The following is a 15166-nucleotide window of genomic DNA, read 5'->3' as shown; positions in this document are numbered from 1 at the left end:
TATTGGGAGTATGGCAAAAACAAAACTCAGTTGATGCTATTAACTTAGCCAATTGAGAAAATCAGATATATATAAACCATGAGAAGCACCGTAAAAAAGGGCTCGTCCGGGATTTGAACCCGGGACCTCTCGCACCCAAAGCGAGAATCATACCCCTAGACTAACGAGCCAACTGAAACAAGTCTGTTTTATTTGATTTCTTAACTATTTTATGTGAAAATGGTGTTCTTTTAAAGCAGTCACTAATGTATACAAGGAGGAAAAATTAGCATAAATAAAATATTTCCTAATAGTCAATATTTTTCTAAGTATACTTGCTTGGAAATTGCTGTGCAAAGTTTTATGATGCCCAGCAGAGTTTTTCTGATGGATAAAACCCAAGACATGTCACATGCTATGTTCAGATAAGTACTTACAAATAATTATAGCAGTTTGACAAAAAACAAAATTCAATTGTGCAAATAAGTAAATCCAATCTATTTTGAGAGTTTTGAAAAAACAATATTCAGTTGAAATTCACTCTGGAAATTAACTTCAATAAGATAATGGAACCATGTCAAAGAATCTAAAAATTTGGGATCGTCCGGGATTTGAACCCTTGACCTCTCGCACCCAAAGTGAGAATGATAGAGTCATCAAGTAAGCATGTTTTATTTGATTTCTTAACTGTTTTTATGTGAAAATTGTATTATTTTAAAGCAGTCACTAATGTATACAAGGTAGAAATATTAGCATAAGTAATATATTTCCTAATAGTCAATATTTTTCTAAGTATACTTACTTGGAAATTGCTGTGCAAAGTTTTATGATGCCCAGCAGAGTTTTTCTGATGGATAAAATCCAAGACATGTCACATGCTTTAATCAGATAAGTACTTACAAATAATTTTAGCAGTCTGACAAAAAACTAAATTCAATTCTGCAAATAAGTAAATCCAATCTATATTGAGAGTTTTGAAAAAACAACATTCAGTTGAAATTCACTCAGGAAATTGACTTCAATAAGATAATAGAACCATGTCAAAGAATCTGAAAAGTTGGGCTCATCCAGGATTTGAACCCATGACCTCTCGCACTCAAAGTGAGAATCATAGAGTCATCAAGTAAGCATGTTTTATTTGTTTTCTTAACTGTTTTTATGTGAAAATGGTTTTCTTTTAAAGCAGTCACTAATGTATACAAGGAGGAAATATTAGCATAAATAAAATATTTCCTAATAGTCAATATTTTTCTAAGTATACTTGCTTGGAAATTGCTGTGCAAAGTTTTATGATGCCTAGCAGAGTTTTTCTGATGGATAAAACCCAAGACATGTCACATGCTATGTGCAGATAAGTACTTACAAATAATATTAGCAGTTTGACAAAAAACAAAATTCAATTGTGCAAATAAGTAAATCCAATCTATTTTGTGAGTTTTTAAAAAATAATATTCTTTTGAAGATTTTACTCAGGAAATTGTCTTCAATAAGATAATGGAACTATGTCAAAGAATCTGAAAATTTGGGCTCGTCCATGATTTGAACCTGGGACCTCTCACACCCTAAGCGAGAATCTTAACCCTAGACCAACAAGCCACCTACCTGAACATTTTTCTATTGATTTTCAATTGATTTAATGAAAATAGCTTTTTGTTTTTAAAAACACCATATACATTTATGTAAAAATGAATTTGTAGAATAAATAAAATATTTCCTTATGGTCCAGTAGATAGTTTTCTAAGTATGCATATAGGAAAAGTGCAGGGACAAGATTTGTGAGTGCCTACAGAGTTTGGACTTCTCTCATGGACAAAGCTAAAGACTTGTCATATGCAATGTACAAATCCTGCTTCCAGACACAGAAGAAAGGCAAAAGAAAACCTTGCAATTTCATTTTTGAACTTTTTGTGTTTCAAAATGAGACTATTCTTTTAAAACATCCAAAGCTATCTAGACAGTAGGGAACCTGCAGTTTTCCTAATATTCCACAATACAGTTGAAATTTGAATAAGTATGCTCTTATTTTTAGAACAACTAAAATGTTTCCGTAAGATTCTATTGATAGTTTTCTTTGTGTGCTTATTTGGAAAGTGCAGTGACAAGATTTTAAAATGGCTACAGAGTTTGGACTTGTCTGATCGATAAAACCCAAGACTTGTCAAAAGCTATGTGTAAATCATGCATAAATAGAAGAAAGGCAATTGAAAAATGATGAAGGCAAGATTCATAAGTATGTACAAATTCTATTGGGAGTATGGCAAAAACAAAACTCAGTTGATGCTATTGACTTAGCCAATTGAGAAAATCAGATATATATAAACCATGAGATGCACCGTACAAAAGAAATAGAGGGCTCATCCGAGATTTGAACCAGGGATCTCTCACACTCAAAGCGAGAATCATACCCCTAGACCAACGAAACAACTGAAATAAGTGAAGTTTATTTGATTTCTTAACTGTTTTTATGTGAAAATGGTATTCTTTTAAAGCAGTCACTAATGTATACAAGGAGGAAATATTAGCATAAATAAAATGTTTCCTAATAGTCAATATTTTTCTAAGTATACTTGCTTGGAAATTGCTGTGCAAAGTTTTATGATGCCCAGCAGAGTTTTTCTGATGGATGAAACCCAAGACATGTCACATGCTATGTGCAGATAAGTACTTACAAATAATTTTACCAGTTTGACAAAAAACAAAATTCAATTGTGCAAATAAGTAATCCAATCTATTTTGAGAGTTTTGAAAAAACAATATTCAGTTGAAATTCTCTCTGGAAATTGACTTCAGTAAGATAATGGAACCATGTCAAAGAATCTAAAAATTTGGGCTCGTCCGTGATTTGAACCCGGGACCTCTCGCACCCAAAGTGAGAGTCATAGAATCATCAAGTAAGCATGTTTTATATGATTTCTTAACTGTTTTTATGTGAAAATTGTATTATTTTAAAGCTGTCACTAATGTATACAAGGTGGAAATATTAGAATAAATAAAATAATTCATAATAGTCAATATTTTTCTAACTATACTTGCTTGGAAATTGCTGTGCAAAATTTTATGATGCCCAGCAGAGTTTTTCTGATGGATAAAACCCAAGACATGTCACATGCTATGTGCAGATAAGTACTTACAAATAATTTTAGCAGTTTGACAAAAAACAAAATTCAATTGTGCAAATAAGTAAATCCAATCTATTTTGAGAGTTTTGAAAAAACAACATTCAGTTGAAATTCACTCAGGAAATTGACTTCAATAAGATAATGGAACCATGTCAAAGAATCTGAAAAGTTGGGCTCGTCCAGGATTTGAACCCGGGACCTCTCGCACTCAAAGTCAGAGTCATAGAATCATCAAGTAAGCATGTTTTATTTGATTTCTTAACTGTTTTTATGTGAAAATTGTATTATTTTAAAGCAGTCACTAATGTATACAAGGTGGAAATATTAGCATAAATAAAATATTTCCTAATAGTCAATATTTTTCTAAGTATACTTGCTTGGAAATTGCTGTGCAAAGTTTTATGAAGCCCAGCAGAGTTTTTCTGATGGATAAAACCCAAGACATGTCACATGCTATGTGCAGGTAAGTAATTACAAATAATTTTAGCAGTTTGACAAAAAACAAAATTCAATTGTGCAAATAAGTAAATCCAATCTATTTTGTGAGTTTTTAAAAAATAATATTCAATTGAAGATTTTACTCAGGAAATTGACTTCAATAAGATAATGGAACTATGTCAAAGAATCTGAAAATTTGGGCTCGTCCTTGATTTGTACCTGGGACCTCTCACACCCTAAGCGAGAATCTTAACCCTAGACCAACAAGCCACCTACCTGAACATTTTTCTATTGATTTTTCAATTGATTTAAAGAAAATAGCTTTTTGTTTTTAAAAACACCATATACATTTATGTAAAAATGAATTTGTAGAATAAATAAAATATTTCCTTATGGTCCAGTAGATAGTTTTCTAAATATGCATATAGGAAAAGTGCAGGGACAAGATTTGTGAGTGCCTCCAGAGTTTGGACTTCTCTCATGGACGAAGCTAAAGACTTGTCATATGCAATGTACAAATCATGCTTCCAGAAACAAAAGAAAGGCAAAAGAAAACCTTGCAATTTCATTTTTGAACTTTTTGTGTTTTAAAATGAGACTATTCTTTTAAAACATTCAAAGCTATATAGACAGTAGGGAACCTGCAGTTTTCCTAATATACCACAATACAGTTGAAATTTGAATAAGTATGCTCTTATTTTTAGAACAACTAAAATGTTTCCGTAAGATTCTATTGATAGTTTTCTTTGTGTGCTTATTTGGAAAGTGCAGTGACAAGATTTAAAAATGGCTACAGAGTTTGGACTTGTCTGATCGATAAAACCCAAGACTTGTCAAAAGCTATGTTTAAATCATGCATAAATAGAAGAAAGGCAATTGAAAAATTATGAAGGCAAGATTCATAAGTATGTACAAATTCTATTGGGAGTATAGCAAAAACAAAACTCAGTTGATGCTATTAACTTAGCCAATTGAGAAAATCAGATATATATAAACCATGAGAAGCACCGTAAAAAAGAAATAGAGGGCTCGTCCGGGATTTGAACCCGGGACCTCTCGAACCCAAAGCGAGAATCATACCCCTAGACTAACGAGCCAACTGAAACAAGTCTGTTTTATTTGATTTCTTAACTATTTTATGTGAAAATGGTGTTCTTTTAAAGCAGTCACTAATGTATACAAGGAGGAAAAATTAGCATAAATAAAATATTTCCTAATAGTCAATATTTTTCTAAGTATACTTGCTTGGAAATTGCTGTGCAAAGTTTTATGATGCCCAGCAGAGTTTTTCTGATGGATAAAACCCAAGACATGTCACATGCTATGTTCAAATAAGTACTTACAAATAATTATAGCAGTTTGACAAAAAACAAAATTCAATTGTGCAAATAAGTAAATACAATCTATTTTGAGAGTTTTGAAAAAACAATATTCAGTTGAAATTCACTCTGGAAATTGACTTCAATAAGATAATGGAACCATGTCAAAGAATCTAAAAATTTGGGATCTTCCGGGATTTGAACCCTTGACCTCTCGCACCCAAAGTGAGAATGATAGAGTCATCAAGTAAGCATGTTTTATTTGATTTCTTAACTGTTTTTATGTGAAAATTGTATTATTTTAAAGCAGTCACTTATGTATACAAGGTGGAAATATTAGCATAAATAAAATGTTTCCTAATAGTCAATATTTTTCTAAGTATACTTGCTTGGAAATTGCTGTGCAAAGTTTTATGATGCCCAGCAGAGTTTTTCTGATGGATAAAACCCAAGACAAGTCAAATGCTATGTGTAGGTAAGTAATTACAAATAATTTTAGCAGTTTCACAAAAAACAAAATTCAATTGTGCAAATAAGTAAATCCAATCTATTTTGTGAGTTTTTAAAAAATAATATTCAATTGAAGATTTTACTCAGGAAATTGACTTCAATAAGATAATGGAACTATGTCAAAGAATCTGAAAATTTGGGCTCGTCCTTGATTTGTACCTGGGACCTCTCACACCCTAAGCGAGAATCTTAACCCTAGACCAACAAGCCACCTACCTGAACATTTTTCTATTGATTTTTCAATTGATTTAAAGAAAATAGCTTTTTGTTTTTAAAAACACCATATACATTTATGTAAAAATGAATTTGTAGAATAAATAAAATATTTCCTTATGGTCCAGTAGATAGTTTTCTAAATATGCATATAGGAAAAGTGCAGGGACAAGATTTGTGAGTGCCTCCAGAGTTTGGACTTCTCTCATGGACGAAGCTAAAGACTTGTCATATGCAATGTACAAATCATGCTTCCAGAAACAAAAGAAAGGCAAAAGAAAACCTTGCAATTTCATTTTTGAACTTTTTGTGTTTTAAAATGAGACTATTCTTTTAAAACATTCAAAGCTATATAGACAGTAGGGAACCTGCAGTTTTCCTAATATACCACAATACAGTTGAAATTTGAATAAGTATGCTCTTATTTTTAGAACAACTAAAATGTTTCCGTAAGATTCTATTGATAGTTTTCTTTGTGTGCTTATTTGGAAAGTGCAGTGACAAGATTTAAAAATGGCTACAGAGTTTGGACTTGTCTGATCGATAAAACCCAAGACTTGTCAAAAGCTATGTTTAAATCATGCATAAATAGAAGAAAGGCAATTGAAAAATGATGAAGGCAAGATTCATAAGTATGTACAAATTCTATTGGGAGTATAGCAAAAACAAAACTCAGTTGATGCTATTAACTTAGCCAATTGAGAAAATCAGATATATATAAACCATGAGAAGCACCGTAAAAAAGAAATAGAGGGCTCGTCCGGGATTTGAACCCGGGACCTCTCGAACCCAAAGCGAGAATCATACCCCTAGACTAACGAGCCAACTGAAACAAGTCTGTTTTATTTGATTTCTTAACTATTTTATGTGAAAATGGTGTTCTTTTAAAGCAGTCACTAATGTATACAAGGAGGAAAAATTAGCATAAATAAAATATTTCCTAATAGTCAATATTTTTCTAAGTATACTTGCTTGGAAATTGCTGTGCAAAGTTTTATGATGCCCAGCAGAGTTTTTCTGATGGATAAAACCCAAGACATGTCACATGCTATGTTCAAATAAGTACTTACAAATAATTATAGCAGTTTGACAAAAAACAAAATTCAATTGTGCAAATAAGTAAATACAATCTATTTTGAGAGTTTTGAAAAAACAATATTCAGTTGAAATTCACTCTGGAAATTGACTTCAATAAGATAATGGAACCATGTCAAAGAATCTAAAAATTTGGGATCTTCCGGGATTTGAACCCTTGACCTCTCGCACCCAAAGTGAGAATGATAGAGTCATCAAGTAAGCATGTTTTATTTGATTTCTTAACTGTTTTTATGTGAAAATTGTATTATTTTAAAGCAGTCACTTATGTATACAAGGTGGAAATATTAGCATAAATAAAATGTTTCCTAATAGTCAATATTTTTCTAAGTATACTTGCTTGGAAATTGCTGTGCAAAGTTTTATGATGCCCAGCAGAGTTTTTCTGATGGATAAAACCCAAGACAAGTCAAATGCTATGTGTAGGTAAGTAATTACAAATAATTTTAGCAGTTTGACAAAAAACAAAATTCAATTGTGCAAATAAGTAAATCCAATCTATTTTGTGAGTTTTTAAAAAATAATATTCTTTTGAAGATTTTACTCAGGAAATTGTCTTCAATAAGATAATGGAACTATGTCAAAGAATCTGAAAATTTGGGCTCGTCCATGATTTGAACCTGGGACCTCTCACACCCTAAGTGAGAATCTTAACCCTAGACCAACAAGCCACCTACCTGAACATTTTTCTATTGATTTTTCAATTGATTTAATGAAAATAGCTTTTTGTTTTTAAAAACACCATATACATTTATGTAAAAATGAATTTGTAGAATAAATAAAATATTTCCTTATGGTCCAGTAGATAGTTTTCTAAGTATGCATATAGGAAAAGTGCAGGGACAAGATTTGTGAGTGCCTACAGAGTTTGGACTTCTCTCATGGACAAAGCTAAAGACTTGTCATATGCAATGTACAAATCCTGCTTCCAGACACAGAAGAAAGGCAAAAGAAAACCTTGCAATTTCATTTTTGAACTTTTTGTGTTTCAAAATGAGACTATTCTTTTAAAACATCCAAAGCTATCTAGACAGTAGGGAACCTGCAGTTTTCCTAATATTCCACAATACAGTTGAAATTTGAATAAGTATGCTCTTATTTTTAGAACAACTAAAATGTTTCCGTAAGATTCTATTGATAGTTTTCTTTGTGTGCTTATTTGGAAAGTGCAGTGACAAGATTTTAAAATGGCTACAGAGTTTGGACTTGTCTGATCGATAAAACCCAAGACTTGTCAAAAGCTATGTGTAAATCATGCATAAATAGAAGAAAGGCAATTGAAAAATGATGAAGGCAAGATTCATAAGTATGTACAAATTCTATTGGGAGTATGGCAAAAACAAAACTCAGTTGATGCTATTGACTTAGCCAATTGAGAAAATCAGATATATATAAACCATGAGATGCACCGTACAAAAGAAATAGAGGGCTTGTCCGGGATTTGAACCAGGGATCTCTCACACTCAAAGCGAGAATCATACCCCTAGACCAACGAAACAACTGAAATAAGTGTAGTTTATTTGATTTCTTAACTGTTTTTATGTGAAAATGGTATTCTTTTAAAGCAGTCACTAATGTATACAAGGAGGAAATATTAGCATAAATAAAATGTTTCCTAATAGTCAATATTTTTCTAAGTATACTTGCTTGGAAATTGCTGTGCAAAGTTTTATGATGCCCAGCAGAGTTTTTCTGATGGATGAAACCCAAGACATGTCACATGCTATGTGCAGATAAGTACTTACAAATAATTTTACCAGTTTGACAAAAAACAAAATTCAATTGTGCAAATAAGTAATCCAATCTATTTTGAGAGTTTTGAAAAAACAATATTCAGTTGAAATTCTCTCTGGAAATTGACTTCAGTAAGATAATGGAACCATGTCAAAGAATCTAAAAATTTGGGCTCGTCCGGGATTTGAACCCGGGACCTCTCGCACCCAAAGTGAGAGTCATAGAATCATCAAGTAAGCATGTTTTATATGATTTCTTAACTGTTTTTATGGTGAAAATTGTATTATTTTAAAGCTGTCACTAATGTATACAAGGTGGAAATATTAGAATAAATAAAATATTTCCTAATAGTCAATATTTTTCTAACTATACTTGCTTGGAAATTGCTGTGCAAAATTTTATGATGCCCAGCAGAGTTTTTCTGATGGATAAAACCCAAGACATGTCACATGCTATGTGCAGATAAGTACTTACAAATAATTTTAGCAGTTTGACAAAAAACAAAATTCAATTGTGCAAATAAGTAAATCCAATCTATTTTGAGAGTTTTGAAAAAACAACATTCAGTTGAAATTCACTCAGGAAATTGACTTCAATAAGATAATGGAACCATGTCAAAGAATCTGAAAAGTTGGGCTCGTCCAGGATTTGAACCCGGGACCTCTCGCACTCAAAGTGAGAGTCATAGAATCATCAAGTAAGCATGTTTTATTTGATTTCTTAACTGTTTTTATGTGAAAATTGTATTATTTTAAAGCAGTCACTAATGTATACAAGGTGGAAATATTAGCATAAATAAAATATTTCCTAATAGTCAATATTTTTCTAAGTATACTTGCTTGGAAATTGCTGTGCAAAGTTTTATGAAGCCCAGCAGAGTTTTTCTGATGGATAAAACCCAAGACATGTCACATGCTATGTGCAGGTAAGTAATTACAAATAATTTTAGCAGTTTCACAAAAAACAAAATTCAATTGTGCAAATAAGTAAATCCAATCTATTTTGTGAGTTTTTAAAAAATAATATTCAATTGAAGATTTTACTCAGGAAATTGACTTCAATAAGATAATGGAACTATGTCAAAGAATCTGAAAATTTGTGCTCGTCCTTGATTTGTACCTGGGACCTCTCACACCCTAAGCGAGAATCTTAACCCTAGACCAACAAGCCACCTACCTGAACTTTTTTCTATTGATTTTTCAATTGATTTAAAGAAAATAGCTTTTTGTTTTTAAAAACACCATATACATTTATGTAAAAATGAATTTGTAGAATAAATAAAATATTTCCTTATGGTCCAGTAGATAGTTTTCTAAATATGCATATAGGAAAAGTGCAGGGACAAGATTTGTGAGTGCCTCCAGAGTTTGGACTTCTCTCATGGACGAAGCTAAAGACTTGTCATATGCAATGTACAAATCATGCTTCCAGAAACAAAAGAAAGGCAAAAGAAAACCTTGCAATTTCATTTTTGAACTTTTTGTGTTTTAAAATGAGACTATTCTTTTAAAACATTCAAAGCTATATAGACAGTAGGGAACCTGCAGTTTTCCTAATATACCACAATACAGTTGAAATTTGAATAAGTATGCTCTTATTTTTAGAACAACTAAAATGTTTCCGTAAGATTCTATTGATAGTTTTCTTTGTGTGCTTATTTGGAAAGTGCAGTGACAAGATTTAAAAATGGCTACAGAGTTTGGACTTGTCTGATCGATAAAACCCAAGACTTGTCAAAAGCTATGTTTAAATCATGCATAAATAGAAGAAAGGCAATTGAAAAATGATGAAGGCAAGATTCATAAGTATGTACAAATTCTATTGGGAGTATAGCAAAAACAAAACTCAGTTGATGCTATTAACTTAGCCAATTGAGAAAATCAGATATATATAAACCATGAGAAGCACCGTAAAAAAAGAAATAGAGGGCTCGTCCGGGATTTGAACCCGGGACCTCTCGCACCCAAAGCGAGAATCATACCCCTAGACTAACGAGCCAACTGAAACAAGTCTGTTTTATTTGATTTCTTAACTATTTTATGTGAAAATGGTGTTCTTTTAAAGCAGTCACTAATGTATACAAGGAGGAAAAATTAGCATAAATAAAATATTTCCTAATAGTCAATATTTTTCTAAGTATACTTGCTTGGAAATTGCTGTGCAAAGTTTTATGATGCCCAGCAGAGTTTTTCTGATGGATAAAACCCAAGACATGTCACATGCTATGTTCAAATAAGTACTTACAAATAATTATAGCAGTTTGACAAAAAACAAAATTCAATTGTGCAAATAAGTAAATACAATCTATTTTGAGAGTTTTGAAAAAACAATATTCAGTTGAAATTCACTCTGGAAATTGACTTCAATAAGATAATGGAACCATGTCAAAGAATCAAAAAATTTGGGATCTTCCGGGATTTGAACCCTTGACCTCTCGCACCCAAAGTGAGAATGATAGAGTCATCAAGTAAGCATGTTTTATTTGATTTCTTAACTGTTTTTATGTGAAAATTGTATTATTTTAAAGCAGTCACTTATGTATACAAGGTGGAAATATTAGCATAAATAAAATGTTTCCTAATAGTCAATATTTTTCTAAGTATACTTGCTTGGAAATTGCTGTGCAAAGTTTTATGATGCCCAGCAGAGTTTTTCTGATGGATAAAACCCAAGACAAGTCAAATGCTATGTGTAGGTAAGTAATTACAAATAATTTTAGCAGTTTGACAAAAAACAAAATTCAATTGTGCAAATAAGTAAATCCAATCTATTTTGTGAGTTTTTAAAAAATAATATTCTTTTGAAGATTTTACTCAGGAAATTGTCTTCAATAAGATAATGGAACTATGTCAAAGAATCTGAAAATTTGGGCTCGTCCATGATTTGAACCTGGGACCTCTCACACCCTAAGTGAGAATCTTAACCCTAGACCAACAAGCCACCTTCCTGAACATTTTTCTATTGATTTTTCAATTGATTTAATGAAAATAGCTTTTTGTTTTTAAAAACACCATATACATTTATGTAAAAATGAATTTGTAGAATAAATAAAATATTTCCTTATGGTCCAGTAGATAGTTTTCTAAGTATGCATATAGGAAAAGTGCAGGGACAAGATTTGTGAGTGCCTACAGAGTTTGGACTTCTCTCATGGACAAAGCTAAAGACTTGTCATATGCAATGTACAAATCCTGCTTCCAGACACAGAAGAAAGGCAAAAGAAAACCTTGCAATTTCATTTTTGAACTTTTTGTGTTTCAAAATGAGACTATTCTTTTAAAACATCCAAAGCTATCTAGACAGTAGGGAACCTGCAGTTTTCCTAATATTCCACAATACAGTTGAAATTTGAATAAGTATGCTCTTATTTTTAGAACAACTAAAATGTTTCCGTAAGATTCTATTGATAGTTTTCTTTGTGTGCTTATTTGGAAAGTGCAGTGACAAGATTTTAAAATGGCTACAGAGTTTGGACTTGTCTGATCGATAAAACCCAAGACTTGTCAAAAGCTATGTGTAAATCATGCATAAATAGAAGAAAGGCAATTGAAAAATGATGAAGGCAAGATTCATAAGTATGTACAAATTCTATTGGGAGTATGGCAAAAACAAAACTCAGTTGATGCTATTGACTTAGCCAATTGAGAAAATCAGATATATATAAACCATGAGATGCACCGTACAAAAGAAATAGAGGGCTTGTCCGGGATTTGAACCAGGGATCTCTCACACTCAAAGCGAGAATCATACCCCTAGACCAACGAAACAACTGAAATAAGTGTAGTTTATTTGATTTCTTAACTGTTTTTATGTGAAAATGGTATTCTTTTAAAGTAGTCACTAATGTATACAAGGAGGAAATATTAGCATAAATAAAATGTTTCCTAATAGTCAATATTTTTCTAAGTATACTTGCTTGGAAATTGCTGTGCAAAGTTTTATGATGCCCAGCAGAGTTTTTCTGATGGATAAAACCCAAGACATGTCACATGCTATGTGCAGATAAGTACTTACAAATAATTTTACCAGTTTGACAAAAAACAAAATTCAATTGTGCAAATAAGTAAATCCAATCTATTTTGAGAGTTTTGAAAAAACAATATTCAGTTGAAATTCTCTCTGGAAATTGACTTCAGTAAGATAATGGAACCATGTCAAAGAATCTAAAAATTTGGGCTCGTCCGGGATTTGAACGCGGGACCTCTCGCACCCAAAGTGAGAGTCATAGAATCATCAAGTAAGCATGTTTTATATGATTTCTTAACTGTTTTTATGTGAAAATTGTATTATTTTAAAGCTGTCACTAATGTATACAAGGTGGAAATATTAGAATAAATAAAATATTTCCTAATAGTCAATATTTTTCTAACTATACTTGCTTGGAAATTGCTGTGCAAAATTTTATGATGCCCAGCAGAGTTTTTCTGATGGATAAAACCCAAGACATGTCACATGCTATGTGCAGATAAGTACTTACAAATAATTTTAGCAGTTTGACAAAAAACAAAATTCAATTGTGCAAATAAGTAAATCCAATCTATTTTGAGAGTTTTGAAAAAACAACATTCAGTTGAAATTCACTCAGGAAATTGACTTCAATAAGATAATGGAACCATGTCAAAGAATCTGAAAAGTTGGGCTCGTCCAGGATTTGAACCCGGGACCTCTCGCACTCAAAGTGAGAGTCATAGAATCATCAAGTAAGCATGTTTTATTTGATTTCTTAACTGTTTTTATGTGAAAATTGTATTATTTTAAAGCAGTCACTAATGTATACAAGGTGGAAATATTAGCATAAATAAAATATTTCCTAATAGTCAATATTTTTCTAAGTATACTTGCTTGGAAATTGCTGTGCAAAGTTTTATGAAGCCCAGCAGAGTTTTTCTGATGGATAAAACCCAAGACATGTCACATGCTATGTGCAGGTAAGTAATTACAAATAATTTTAGCAGTTTCACAAAAAACAAAATTCAATTGTGCAAATAAGTAAATCCAATCTATTTTGTGAGTTTTTAAAAAATAATATTCAATTGAAGATTTTACTCAGGAAATTGACTTCAATAAGATAATGGAACTATGTCAAAGAATCTGAAAATTTGGGCTCGTCCTTGATTTGTACCTGGGACCTCTCACACCCTAAGCGAGAATCTTAACCCTAGACCAACAAGCCACCTACCTGAACATTTTTCTATTGATTTTTCAATTGATTTAAAGAAAATAGCTTTTTGTTTTTAAAAACACCATATACATTTATGTAAAAATGAATTTGTAGAATAAATAAAATATTTCCTTATGGTCCAGTAGATAGTTTTCTAAATATGCATATAGGAAAAGTGCAGGGACAAGATTTGTGAGTGCCTCCAGAGTTTGGACTTCTCTCATGGACGAAGCTAAAGACTTGTCATATGCAATGTACAAATCATGCTTCCAGAAACAAAAGAAAGGCAAAAGAAAACCTTGCAATTTCATTTTTGAACTTTTTGTGTTTTAAAATGAGACTATTCTTTTAAAACATTCAAAGCTATCTAGACAGTAGGGAACCTGCAGTTTTCCTAATATACCACAATACAGTTGAAATTTGAATAAGTATGCTCTTATTTTTAGAACAACTAAAATGTTTCCGTAACATTCTATTGATAGTTTTCTTTGTGTGCTTATTTGGAAAGTGCAGTGACAAGATTTAAAAATGGCTACAGAGTTTGGACTTGTCTGATCGATAAAACCCAAGACTTGTCAAAAGCTATGTTTAAATCATGCATAACTAGAAGAAAGGCAATTGAAAAATGATGAAGGCAAGATTCATAAGTATGTACAAATTCTATTGGGAGTATGGCAAAAACAAAACTCAGTTGATGCTATTAACTTAGCCAATTGAGAAAATCAGATATATATAAACCATGAGAAGCACCGTAAAAAAGGGCTCGTCCGGGATTTGAACCCAGGACCTCTCGCACCCAAAGCGAGAATCATACCCCTAGACTAACGAGCCAACTGAAACAAGTCTGTTTTATTTGATTTCTTAACTATTTTATGTGAAAATGGTGTTCTTTTAAAGCAGTCACTAATGTATACAAGGAGGAAAAATTAGCATAAATAAAATATTTCCTAATAGTCAATATTTTTCTAAGTATACTTGCTTGGAAATTGCTGTGCAAAGTTTTATGATGCCCAGCAGAGTTTTTCTGATGGATAAAACCCAAGACATGTCACATGCTATGTTCAGATAAGTACTTACAAATAATTATAGCAGTTTGACAAAAAACAAAATTCAATTGTGCAAATAAGTAAATCCAATCTATTTTGAGAGTTTTGAAAAAACAATATTCAGTTGAAATTCACTCTGGAAATTAACTTCAATAAGATAATGGAACCATGTCAAAGAATCTAAAAATTTGGGATCGTCCGGGATTTGAACCCTTGACCTCTCGCACCCAAAGTGAGAATGATAGAGTCATCAAGTAAGCATGTTTTATTTGATTTCTTAACTGTTTTTATGTGAAAATTGTATTATTTTAAAGCAGTCACTTATGTATACAAGGTGGAAATATTAGCATAAATAAAATGTTTCCTAATAGTCAATATTTTTCTAAGTATACTTGCTTGGAAATTGCTGTGCAAAGTTTTATGATGCCCAGCAGAGTTTTTCTGATGGATAAAACCCAAGACAGGTCAAATGCTATGTGTAGGTAAGTAATTACAAATAATTTTAGCAGTTTGACAAAAACAAAATTCAATTGTGCAAATAAGTAAATCCAA

At 31.7% G+C, this 15166-nt stretch overlaps 5 non-coding genes across 5 annotated transcripts; all 5 read right to left on the bottom strand.

Annotated features, from left to right (window-relative positions):
• Nucleotides 1-98: 98 nt before the first annotated feature.
• Nucleotides 99-170, bottom strand: TRNAP-UGG (transfer RNA proline (anticodon UGG)). The gene has a single exon. It is a non-coding gene; the product is annotated as a tRNA-Pro (tRNA).
• Nucleotides 171-4561: 4391 nt separating this feature from the next.
• On the bottom strand, nt 4562-4633 carry TRNAP-UGG (transfer RNA proline (anticodon UGG)). The gene has a single exon. It is a non-coding gene; the product is annotated as a tRNA-Pro (tRNA).
• A 1697-nt stretch (nt 4634-6330) lies between these two features.
• Nucleotides 6331-6402, bottom strand: TRNAP-UGG (transfer RNA proline (anticodon UGG)). The gene has a single exon. It is a non-coding gene; the product is annotated as a tRNA-Pro (tRNA).
• A 3931-nt stretch (nt 6403-10333) lies between these two features.
• On the bottom strand, nt 10334-10405 carry TRNAP-UGG (transfer RNA proline (anticodon UGG)). The gene has a single exon. It is a non-coding gene; the product is annotated as a tRNA-Pro (tRNA).
• A 3922-nt stretch (nt 10406-14327) lies between these two features.
• On the bottom strand, nt 14328-14399 carry TRNAP-UGG (transfer RNA proline (anticodon UGG)). Its single transcript has one exon. It is a non-coding gene; the product is annotated as a tRNA-Pro (tRNA).
• Between the last annotated feature and the right edge of the window lie 767 nt (nt 14400-15166).

Source organism: Taudactylus pleione, unplaced genomic scaffold, assembly GCF_031769625.1.
Source record: "Taudactylus pleione unplaced genomic scaffold, aTauple2 ptg000317l, whole genome shotgun sequence".
Taxonomy (NCBI): domain Eukaryota; kingdom Metazoa; phylum Chordata; class Amphibia; order Anura; family Myobatrachidae; genus Taudactylus; species Taudactylus pleione.
The sequence above is the reverse complement of the archived record's forward strand: the minus strand, read 5'-3'. Positions and strand labels throughout refer to the sequence as shown.